Source organism: Microtus pennsylvanicus, chromosome 8 (assembly GCF_037038515.1).
Source record: "Microtus pennsylvanicus isolate mMicPen1 chromosome 8, mMicPen1.hap1, whole genome shotgun sequence".
Taxonomy (NCBI): Eukaryota; Metazoa; Chordata; class Mammalia; order Rodentia; family Cricetidae; genus Microtus; species Microtus pennsylvanicus.
The window spans coordinates 64,220,681-64,232,995 of NC_134586.1; the positions used below are offsets into that span (position 1 = coordinate 64,220,681).

The 12,315-nt window shown below is 46.6% G+C and overlaps 1 protein-coding gene across 2 annotated transcripts in view; it reads right to left on the minus strand.

The window, feature by feature from the left end:
* Eva1a (eva-1 homolog A, regulator of programmed cell death) overlaps positions 1-12,315 on the minus strand; it is a 48,645-nt gene that overhangs the window by 22,606 nt on the left and 13,724 nt on the right. The gene's annotated exons all lie outside the window — the stretch shown is intronic.

The following is a 12,315-nucleotide window of genomic DNA, read 5'->3' on the forward strand; positions in this document are numbered from 1 at the left end:
TTTAAGTTATCTTTTTTTTTTTAATTCAGAATTTCAGAATGAAGAGTGGGAGCTAAGGGGCTCTGGAAGAAAGCCGTCTGCAGGGGGGGGGTTGGAGGGGGAAGGGGGGGCACGGGACTCTCTTGCCTCTAGCCTCTGAGCCACAGCAGGGCTCGTCCTGTAGCCCTTAGCATTCCTGAAAGGTGAGCACAGAAGGATACAGACAAACAATGAGAGGCCAGGCCACTGGCCAGTTCCTCACCACTTCTGGGCTCGGCAGGTTCAAGGACCCCAAGTTCCAGGCAGAGAAAGAAGCTGCTAGAATCATAAGTCCAAATCCATCCCTTCCCACCTGTCCGCACCAATGCTCCAGGACGCAGGCCACATCTCTCCTGATGAGCAACAGTCTCCCACAGGCTCGATTTGATGAGTCTTCCTGCTGACTCAGGTGAGTGCCCACCCACCACCCGGGGTATGTTTCTACAGTAGAGATCTGATCACACAGCCGCAGCTGAGGCCCGCTGCCAGGCTCCATTCACTTTAGTAACAAACACAGGCACCTCTATGACTCTCACCTTGGCTCCTACGGAACCTCCTCCGCGGGCCACACACCTGCAGGCGCAGGTAAAAGCTCACCCAAGCTCCGACAATGCCAGATTGTCTTTAATTCCCGGGGGCACCAAGCTCCTGCACCTTTCCAAACATTTGACTGTGATCTTCATTCGGCACCTACTGCTCTTATAGAGCATTTGATTTTGTTTCCCAGCACCCGTGTTGGGCAACTCATAACCACCTGCAACTCTAGCTTCAAGAAATCTAACACCATTGTCTGGCTTCCTCAGGTACCTGCACTCACAGACAAATACCCCTACATACATATATATCAATTAAAATAAAAAAACTTAAAAAAAACAAACCATAGTGATCTCAAGTTAGCTCAGAGATTATATCATGCACCATGTAGATACCTGGCCTACAGCCTCACTGCCCAGAACATCATCTGAGAATCAGCACCTTCGACATTAATTGGAAGCTTTTTAGGCACCACCCCAGACCTAATAAATCCAAATTGCAGTTTCTAAGATGCCCAGTTGAGTTGAGTCTGAGAAGTGTTGTGTCATATGACCTTTGTGGGCTCATATGGCCAGTACTCTGAGAAGAGACACACCAGCATAGAGATACAGGACAGAAGCATCAAGCCACTCGTACGTGCAGGGTTATGACACGTTCGCAGGAAGCTCTCTGTCCCTTCACAGCTCTGAGGGTGCTGGTTCTCAACCCAGGCAGTTTTGTCTCCTAGCACATATTTGACAGCATTTAGCAGCATTTCTGGCTGCCATAGCTACAACACAAGGTGACACTGGTATCTACGGTTGAGGCTGGAGATGCTGCTAAGTCTTCCATATGATACAGGATAGCCTTTTGCCACAAAGAGCAATCTGGTCCAAAAGTGGTCACAGGGTTCTAGAATGGCCAAGTATCACTGCTTCAGAGTCTAGCCTAAGCCAATATTGGGTTAAGGAAGCCCGTGTGTCAGAGAGAAGTTGCCAGTGCCTTGCCTATTGGAGCACTGCTCCAAACTCTGGTCCAACAGTGCAGGGTTCCCCGTGACCAGAAATGACCAGGTTCTTGGAAAATGAGTTTAATAGAAAAGTCCTCCAAAGCAGGTACTATAAGCCAACCGTGGTTTATTAATCTGTAAGCAGAGAATCCCCAGCTTAGAATGGCCCATCCTGCATGGGAACCTCCATGGAAGTATTTCTTTGGTTCACAGGGTACAAGATTCATGTCAAGACTGGAATTAGTTCTTCCGACAAACTGATGCTAGGAATGATGGGAATTATGTAGGGGAAGGAAGAATTACAAGTGAGTTGGATATTTTCAAAGCCAGGGCTTTCTTCAAAAGATAATCCACTGTGTTAATTATACATCCATCTAGAGAAAAGTCATTTCTAAAAAACAACCTGTCCACGCTTACATGGCAATATGGCATCTACCAGTTCTTGTGTGAATGAGAGAGTGCGTGCACACACGAGTGTGCAACTACGTACACCAGGAACACACCTGAAAACCAAAGAGGTCAGACGTCCTCCGCTATCACTCCATCTCATTCCTTGAGTGAGGGTCTCACTGAATCTGGAGCTAGGCTATCTATCAGCCAGCACTATTTCTGTCTATGGCACCCACAGCTCTGAGATCACAGGCTTTTTAAGTGGGTGCTGGGGATTCAAACTCAGGCCCTCATGCTTGTGCACTAAGTGCTCTTACCCACTGAGCTAACTTCCCAGCTCCCAATTCTTAACTCTATACTGGCTTTCTTTCATACGTTGGCTCACAGCTTCTTCTAACTAGAGACCAACTGCAAAGTAATGGAAAGAAACAACCTCCTTCTACCACGTCCATCCCATGCCCTGGCATTCCCATACTTTTCTCTGGATGAAGACGTCAACATTCCCTGTCTTGTGAAAACCTAGACTGAATGATTAATTGAGCACATTGTGTGCTGTTTTCAGCGGCTTCCACCTTACAGGTAACCTCATTGCCTCAGTTACAAATGTACATTGTCTGCAGCCTTGAGTCCGTCTGTGTACACAGAGTAATCACAGAAATGAAGTGTCCCTGGTGATGGTGCATCACACCTTAGACTCAGAAGCAACGTGCCTTCCTAGGGAACCAAGCCCACCTCCACTCCCGTGCAGGTAACTCTCAGGGATGGGCAATTGTTGTTTCAGCTAACTGAGTGAGAAGAGGTGGGCTGCCAGGAACAGAGAAATATCTGGTAAGAACTGGTCATCCTCAATGAGGTTGGTTTCAGCCAATCAGAGTTCTAAACCTACTTGGCCTCAGTTGACTTCTCAGATGTTGCAAGGGAAAAAGAAAGGACACACACACACACACACACACACCACATCACATGTTGGGAGATCACCTTGTACCTTAGACTTAGTGCCATCATGAGTCCAACAGAGAGGACTTGGGGATGTGACTAGGTCCTTGGAGAGTTGGGTAGCTTCTCTCAAAGGAAAAATGTATTTTTACATGTATGAGTGTTTGCCTGCAGATATTTATGTGTGCCTCATGCATATGCTTGCAGAGGCCGGAAGAGAGCATCAGATCCCCTAGAAAGGAGTTACAAATGGTTGTGAGGAACGATGTACACACTGAGAAACACACCCGGGTTCTCTCCCAGAGCAGCCAGTGCTCTTAGCGGCAGAGCATCTCTCCAGCCACTATGGGTTGGGATTTTAGCAGGAACTTGGACTAGCCAGTTGCAGAATCCAGCATCCTCTGTTCATAACAGAAAGGAAGCAAGAGACAGATGATCAGAGACACCCGTTTCCTCTTCCTTCTCTTCAGCCAAAACTCACAACCCAGCGAGTGAGGGACCAGTCTGCCTGGCTCCACATCAGTGAAGCCTGCAAGCTACTTCCTTGGAAGAGGAAGGAAGGGAATTCAGTTCCCAGATAGCAATGCCCAGATGCACCATAAAGCAAAAAAACAAAACAAAACAAAAATAAACAAAGAAACAAAACTCATGCAGCTCTGTGTGGATGCTGAATCCTGGTCAATTCTGACCCGTCTGTTCCCACAGTCTTTTACTGCTGCACGGGAAGCCTCTCTCTTCAGTCCAGAATAGAGGCATTTTGTCACCCGCTTTGCTTATGTGTGCGGGAAGGATAAACAGGACCAGTGATGGAGCTCCCAGATTGCTGAGGGTCCCACTCCATATGCACATGGCCTCCTTCATGTGTCCGTGCTTGTAGATTTGATGCCAAGGCTTTTCCCTCACAAAGATGCTGTGGAACCCTCCTATGTCTGCTTCTCTTTACAGGGACGTAAGTGAGAATGAAGAGGAAGAGCAGGAAGGAGGGCAACTCAGTGGCTAGGAGCACTGGCTGCTCCTGCAGGTGGTCCAGGTCTGATTTCCAGCACCCACATGGTGGCTCACACTACCTGTAACTCCCTCTTCTGACCTCTGTGGGTACAAGGTGCACATGCATGTATGCAGGCAAAACATTCATACGCAGAAAATAAAAAACTATTATTAAAAAAGAAGAGGAAATTTGAAGCACAGGATCTTTAGTTCTTTTTGTTTGTCTGTTTTATTTATGCTTTGTTTTGTTTTTGACACATGATCTCTCTTTTAGCCCAGGCTAGCCTCAAACTCTAGATTTTTTTTCTAGCCTCAACCTCCTGATCTCTAGGCTCACAGGCAGGCCGCTGGCATTTGAATTCGGATTCTCCAACTGGCAATTCTTTTGTTGTCATTTTGGTTTGTTTTCTTAATTTTTAAAAAGTTTTCATACCTATATACTGTATATCGAGCATATCCTACCCCCACTCCCTTAACCTCTATGTCAGTTGGGGGTTTTGTTTTGTTCATTTGTTTGTTTGTTTCATACTGATATGAGCTAGAGTCCACTGGGATGAGGAAACCGCAGCTGAGGAATCGCCTCTCTCCGGCTGAACTGTGGGCAAGTCAGCGGGGGATTTTATTCGGTAATGATTGACGCTGTAAGGGCGCAGTTCACTGTAGGTGGCATGAACCCTGGGCAGAGGGACCTGGGTTATACAAGAAAAGTTGAGCAAGCAGAAAGAGCTGTTCCTCCATGGCCTCTGCTTCAGTTACTGCCTCCAAGTTCCTACCCCCGACTTCCCTTGTGAAGAATCCTGAGTGGATGTGTAAATCAAGTTAGCCCTGTCCTCCCAAAGCTGGCTGGGTATTTTGTCACGGCAACAGGAAAGCAGACCAAGACACCCTCCATTTTCTCAGCCACCCCCCCAATACCACCCATCTCTTAGACAGGTTTATTTCTACTTTTATGTCATATGTATATACTGATTTATGCATCTGTATAAAATCTGGGAACTATAAAGGAGTAAAAATATATGTGATATTTGTGTTTCTAGGACTTCGCTTAATTCTCCTCATAAGATTTTTTCCAGTTGCATCCATTTTCCTACAAATAAAATAACTTCACTCTTTGTGGCTGAAGAAAAGTCTGTGTGTGTGTGTGTGTGTGTGTGTGTGAGAGAGAGAGAGAGAGAGAGAGAGAGAGAGAGAGAGAGAGAGAGAGAGAGACATTCCTTATCTGTTCCTCTGTAACTATACACCTAGGTTGGTTCTATAATTTAACTGTGAATGTTGCTGTAATAAACACTGGCGTGTAAGTACCTCTGTGATCTATGAACTCAGAGTCGTTTGTATAAACCACCAGGAAAGATACAGACGGGTCATATGAAGATTTAAGTCTAGTTTTTGAGAAAGCCCCACGCTGATTTCTTCAGTGGCCTGACTGGTTTACATTCCTGCCTGCAGTATACAACAATCCTCGTCTGTCTGCGGATCAGTAATTCGTTAAGAACTCCTGTATCTACATGCAAAAGCAGGTCTGTGGGGCTCACTGATCCACACTCATGACAACAATCAGGGGCTGACCATCATGGTCTGACTATAAGAGATGTCATAAGTTCACGGAAAACAGCTTGATTGCCAGCTTTTAGGAAATGGTTTGATAATGACAGCCCTGTCTTCATGAATGGATTATTGTAGTTGGGTTTAATGTCAGCTCTAGACCCACGTGAGTAGGGAACCTCAACTGAAGTATTATCCTGACTGCCTTAGTTAACCTGGGAAGACCTGTCCTGACTGCGGACAGCATCTTCTGGTAGCAGTGCAGACTGAGGGTAAAGCAGAAGAAAGATTTCAGCTGGGGCTTGCTTGCGCTCTGTGGTAGTTTGAATGGAGTTGGCCCCCATAAACTCACAGGGAGTGGCATTATTAGGAGGTGTGGCTTTGTTGGAGGAAGTATGTCACTGTGAAGGCGGGCTTTAATGTCTCATATGCTCAAGATACCACCCAGTGTCTTAGTCCACTTCCTGTAGGCTTCTGATCAAGATAGAGCCAGCACCACGTCTGCCTGCCTGCCACCATGCTCCCCACCATGCTGATAATGGACCGAACTTCTGAAACTGTAAGTGAGCCACCCAATCAAACGTTTCCTTTATAAGAGTTGCAGTGGTCATGGTGTCTGTTCACAGCCTTGGAAACCCTAAGAAAAGTGCTCTCTGGCTGCTGAGTTGATACATCACCCTGTTATCGATGCTGCTGATACCAGAACCAGCGTTTCCTGACTTCCATCAAAATCTAAGAGACAGCAGCTCTCTAGGAACCTTTTCGGTATTCAGTGACAGATTGGGCTTGCTAAGGCACCCAGTTTTGTGGACTGCACAACCCCCTGATTGTTGGCCTTCCCAATGTGAGGCAGGGCTACACCACGCTCAAGGACTGGGAAACCATTGAGAGGTTCACAGCTCTCAGGCAAGACTTGGCTACCGTTACCATTTTAGCATAAACATTCACCCTATTGATTCTGCAAAAGGTGAGCTCTAGTTAGGGGATGCAGGGGTCACTGGGGCCATGTTCTTAGGGTTATATCTTAACTAGCCTTTCCTTTTATTTCTGTCCACCAAGAGAAAAAGTAGCCCCACCACACACTGCTGCCACCATCATGCTCTATCCAAAAGCATGGAGTCAGTTGCGTTGGTGACTCAGAGCTAGAAACCTCATCCGCCAGGTGTAAGAGGTCAGCCAAGCATGAACTACACCCTCTGGAACGGTGAATCGAACATTGCTCCCTTACACTGTTTAATCAGTGATGACGAACCAACTGACACACACACAGGGAGCTGGGCACAGACCCCACCCCTTGGCTATAGAGAGTATGTTCATGGTCCCAGGGAAATAATCAAGCAGACAGATATCTAAATTTCCTCTGGACACGAGCTCTCATGGTAACCATGAGACATACATTCTGCTGACCACTGCCCTCCAGCAGCAAGTCATTCCCAGTAACAACTCTGGACCCCATCAGCCTCTTGGGAGGCTTCTTCTGCTCTGAGTCCTGGGCTGTGAAACACTTAGGGGCAGGGACATGTCTTAATCTCTCTGCTTAACCCCAGAGTCTCCCATAACTGAGTAGAGCTGATGTTCAGGGACTGCTGGGTGAGAGATTCCCTGGGAAATCACATTCTTCTGACTGAGCTTGCTTCCCCGTGATGGAGTCAAAGCTTGCGAGTTCACCAGCCTCTCCCGGAGCCCTGGCCCCACCCCCTTTCTTCTTTGTGTTCATCTGGCACACCATGCTAGACTCAGCCATTCTTTCCAGACAGTCTGGTTACTACAACTGTACCCCCACAGTTCTCACCAGGACCTATCTGACAACCCCTCTCTCCCCCAGGCCTATCTTAATCACTCCAACCCCCACTTGCCTGGTCTTCTGTCCAGTGCTCAGCGCTTATAAAAAAGAAAACCATTTCAGTTTGCATCATCCTCCCAGCTTTCCTGAGAAAGCAGAGATAACTCCCCCACACCCCATACGCCCACCCTCCACCCCCAATCCTCCATTCTGGTCTAAAGAACTGACACCAGCACTTTCCATCAGATCCCTTCCTCCTTCCTATGTCACACTCCAACAGTGATGCATTCTTCATTCTCCCCTTTTTAGTTCTTCATCTTTGCATATTAAAAAAAAAGGTGGGCACACAGGCAGGAGGATGGGACACTAGAGAGAAATGACATGCGCATGTATAATTCTCTCTCAAACTTCCCCATTCTCTCCCTTCTTACTTCCTTCCACCTGTACATGTGTGTATATGTATGCAAATACACACATATGCATTTGTGTATTCCTAACACACAGATATGGGTACTCACATATGCAAATGTATGTGTATGTATGCATTTGTATGTATATATGTATGTCTTTCTCCAATATTTTCCTATTCTTTCTGATCATTCACTCCCTCTACTCATCTTTTTGTCTATGTCCCTTATCTGAATTGCCCCCGCACTTAAGAGACCCTATCTTTGGTCACTTCCCCTACAGGTCCTTGGCACCCACTCCTGTTCCTTTCCACCTTAGTCATTGTTCCTGTTGTTGTGACAAAAGCAACTGAAGGTAGGAAGGGTTTGTACAGTTTGTGGGTACAGTCCATGGCGGGAACGCACACAGCAGGAGCCTGGGGTTGCTGTGCATGGCAGTCCTTCTGCCTTGGGAAGCCATGCAGGAGCACACAGTCAGGATGCAGCAGCAATGAACGCAGTGTTCAATGCATTTTCTCCTTTCTATTCCGTTCTAGGACTCCAGCCCCCAGGAATGGTGCCTGCCACACACATTTAGGATGCGTGTCCCTGCTTTATTTAATCAAGACGCTCCCACTCAGGCATACCCACAGGCTAGCCTAACCTGTGTATCTGGAAGCTTATCTCTTGGTTGTTGTCTCGTTGACAATCAACATAAACCATCACATGTTCCCAGACAAGCATCTTCACAAACATAGACAGGTTCCATCGATTTCCACATTCACATCTCGGCCCATGAAAGCTGGTTTTATGACCAGCGTGTCTTGCAAGTAGCCTTAGCCAGGCAGCCCTGGTGACACCACCAAGTCTGTGTTTCCAGAGACTGTTCCAGAAGGAGACTGGCTGTCAGGGTCTTATGCCTCATCGTTTTCCAACAGTAGTGGCCAGCACAGTGCCTAGCACAGGAACCATTCCAAACAAATCCTGTCACATGACCAGATTCAAACCGTGGAGTGGGGCAAGATTTCCAGGCTCTAAAGCATAGCTGACATTGTCTGGACCATCACGGGCATTTCTGTGACTTCTCAGAGACTGACAAGGACTTGGTCTTCATGGAGCAAAGGCTCTGAGTTAACAGAACTGGCTTGACCTGGTCTGACTCAAGCCATACTCAACATGATGGCCCCCACCCTCAGAAGCCCCTGTGCTGCTCTGGCAGAGACCTAACAGTCTGGTGCTCCATCCAGGACTAGACAGCTGTCACCAATAGAAACAAGCCCTTAAGTTTCTAATCTTAACCAAATGCATTTCAGTCTGAAGGCAGACTACCTTCCTGCCCCAAAATAGATAGTATGCCTATCTCACACCAATAAATATTAACAAAGGTGCACTGGAACCATTTATTTAGCTAAGCGGTTTGCTGCTCTTGGGGATTTGAGAATGCGGAGGAACGGTCTGCATTTGCTCACCTCTTTGCCTAGCTCAGAGGACTTATCTGAATGAATGACGGAATGTAGAAATGAATGAACATAGCCAGTGGGAGAAATCTGCACTCTAGCTTCCTAAGATGCAACAAGAAGGACTCAGGAGAGCATGTAAATTAAACGTTAGAGGGGCAGTGGGGAAAGAGTAATTAATTCCAACAACGGGGTAGCAGTGGGGAAACGCCATAAAGGCTCCATTAGAGGCCTGCTCAGGGTACCAGTGACTAACTGTATTCTCAGCAAGCATCACCAAGGCCTTCCCTTGAACTGGCTGAATGCTTCTGCCTGTGATGTAGGTGTGATTGCTCTCATTTTTTCAAATGGGAAATCAAGGCAGCGAGAAAGCTCTTCCATGAAGACTAGCTGGAAAGTAACAAGGGCTGCAGGTCAACCCCAGTGCTCTGAACTTTTGGCCATTGGTCCCCAGAATAAAGCCCAGACATGCACCTCAGCTCACCCAGAAAGACAGAATTTTATTAACTGTGAATAAATTGAATTCCAAGGTGGGTCTGTATTTCCAGTTACTCAAGAGGCTGGGGGAGGGAGTGCAGGATGTTTATGGCCTGCCTAGGCCACAGTTTGGGCAGTCATTCTGGGCAATTTAGTGAGACCCCATCAAAGAATAAAAAGTCAGAAAGCAAACATACATCTCAATGGGCTACTATTTTCCTATCATGTGTGGAGGCCTAGGTTCATCCCCTAGAAACACACACATGCGCACACGCACACACACACACACATACACACACACACACACACACAGATGTGCACTTGAGAAAAGAAAAGGGAAAAGCTGAATTACTAATTTAACTAATCCCAGCCCCACCCTCAGATCTTCAGATCCAAACTGTTTTGCTCGGATACTCTATGGCTTCCAGAATAATGAATATATATTCTGTGTAAAAGAGAAGAGTCTACTCCCCAGTGCACTTCATCAAACTAGCATGATCCTAATATACACTCCCAAACAAAGAGAAAACATTAAAAGAAAAAAATCCTTAGGACATACAGACATAAAGGTCCTTAACAGTATCAGAAAACAGGGTCAACAGAAAGGGAGGTTTGTCTTCTTTCTCATGACTTTTTATGACATGGCAGTGTGACGTTTATTCTAAAGACGCAAGATGTGTGTGCTGTTGAAAATCCAATTAATGTGATCTACCATATATCACAGCCTGATGCTTATAGTTTGGAGAATGAAAGTCGAAAGAGTGTGTAAGCAACCCTAGTGGGACCTTCTTAGCTAAGTCACCTCAGGGAGGATGGTACTACATGGGAAGAACACACAAGCTGGGGAGGTTACATGCCAGACAGGAAGCTGAAGAGCTTCCTGGATCTAAGCGGACCCCCTGAGAACGTCATTGATCTCTTCCAGAGTGGCACCATGTATCGATTAATCTTCATCAACTTGACTAGAGTTAGAACCACATAGAAAACACCCCGGGGTGTGCCTGTGAGAATGCTATCTGAAAGGTTTGCCTTAGGAGGAAGCGCCCACTCTCAGTGTGAGCATGGTTTGGAGTCTAGCCTGAATAAAAAGAAAGATCTGAGCATCAGCATTCAGCTCTCTCCACTTCCTGGCTGTGGGGCCATGCTGCTTTATTCCCCAGCCTTCATGCTGTCCCTGCCAGAATGAAGGACACCCTCAAAGTGTGAAACAAAACAAACATTTCCTTCCTTAAGTCATTTTTGTCATGGCAACAAGAAAGACCATCAATACTTGGTACCAATGACCTAAAGACCCCCCCCCCCGAAGATCCCCATCACCTCCCACATCCCCACACTGCAGACTAATCCTCAGACACATTAGCCTTCAGGGAACACACCACATCAAACCACAGGACTGCTCACTAATCAAAAACTGTAACGGTTATGTAGCCATAGCATATGATAGCATCTGGAGGCACATTATCTCAGTTTTATATCTGAGTAGATATAACACAATCTGGGGCTCATGCCACATGGGCTCTGCAAAGAGTGCCTTTTTTTTCAACTGAGCATCCTATCCAAAAAAAAAAAAAGTTTCAAAAGGCAGTCCTACCCTGAAGTTTTATCATATAAAGCAAATGTCGAGTTTCCGCAGTTTCTGGATTCCGCCTGCCCAGAGGAATCATTTCAATAAAATATTAATCTCCGAGAAAGCCACCCTGGGATAAGCCTGTAAACTAATTCAAGCAGCATGTGTAAAATTTATTTAGTGTTTGGCTGGGGATGTTTTTAATTATGTGAAGTCTCCAGAATGGGAAGAAAGTGTGGAAGATGTTTGATGTAACCCTTCATGGAGGCGCTGGATGCTTCTAGACTTCTCTTTGGCTTCAGTTTATTTCTGCAGCACCCTAAACCACAACACACATGCAGTTCCCATGGCACGGCCACACCCGAGATTCAATCATCAGTGGGATGAGCAGAGAGGGAGACACCAGAACCAGCAAACCCGAAGACCTCCAGTGTGGAGATCAGAGATCAAGTCCTAGGCCCTACAACCAGAGGAGTGTCTAAAGCAGTGCCTTTCCAGCTTCCTAACATCGTGACCCTGTAACACAGTTAGTTCCTCACACTGTGATGACCCCGACCATAACATTATTTTCATTGGACTTCATAACTAATTATGCTCGCCTCATACACAGAGCGCTCCAGCTTCTAGTTCCGGCACAGCTCTGAACCACGGGTGGTAGTGCACACCTATAGTCTCAGCACTTGGGAAGCAGATGCAGGAAAAGCAGAAGCTCAAAGTCAATTCCTGGCTACATAGTGAGGCTCTGTCTATAGACATAAATTTCCTGGAGCCAGCCTGGGGGCAGGGGTTCCGTTTCCGTAGGGTCTATATGAGACACAGCATCAGAAAGGGAAAAGGAATTTTCAAAGACATTCACAGCTGGTTCTGTGAAGTAGAGCTCACATGCTGGAAATCGGTACCAAGATGTTCACATCCTGAATGACCTGCTGGGGATCCAGCTCTGTTGGTTGAGTACTTGCCCAGCACACATGAATCCCTGGTTTCAGTTTCCAGCGCCATATAAACTAGGGAAGGTGGTACCCTGATCCGTACTTTGGAGAAGGAGGCAAGAAGATCAACAGTTTATAATCACAGTTTGCTTATTTGAATAAAAAGAAAATGTTCTCTTGGCAAGACTGAGATTCTAATCTCTATACCCTCGGCACTGCAGCCCCCTGCTTCGAGCGACAACAAGTGGGGATCAGCCTGGCATGGCAGAAGCTGGCAGAGAAAGCAGACTGCGTTGAACATGAAGACGAAGTCAAGACACT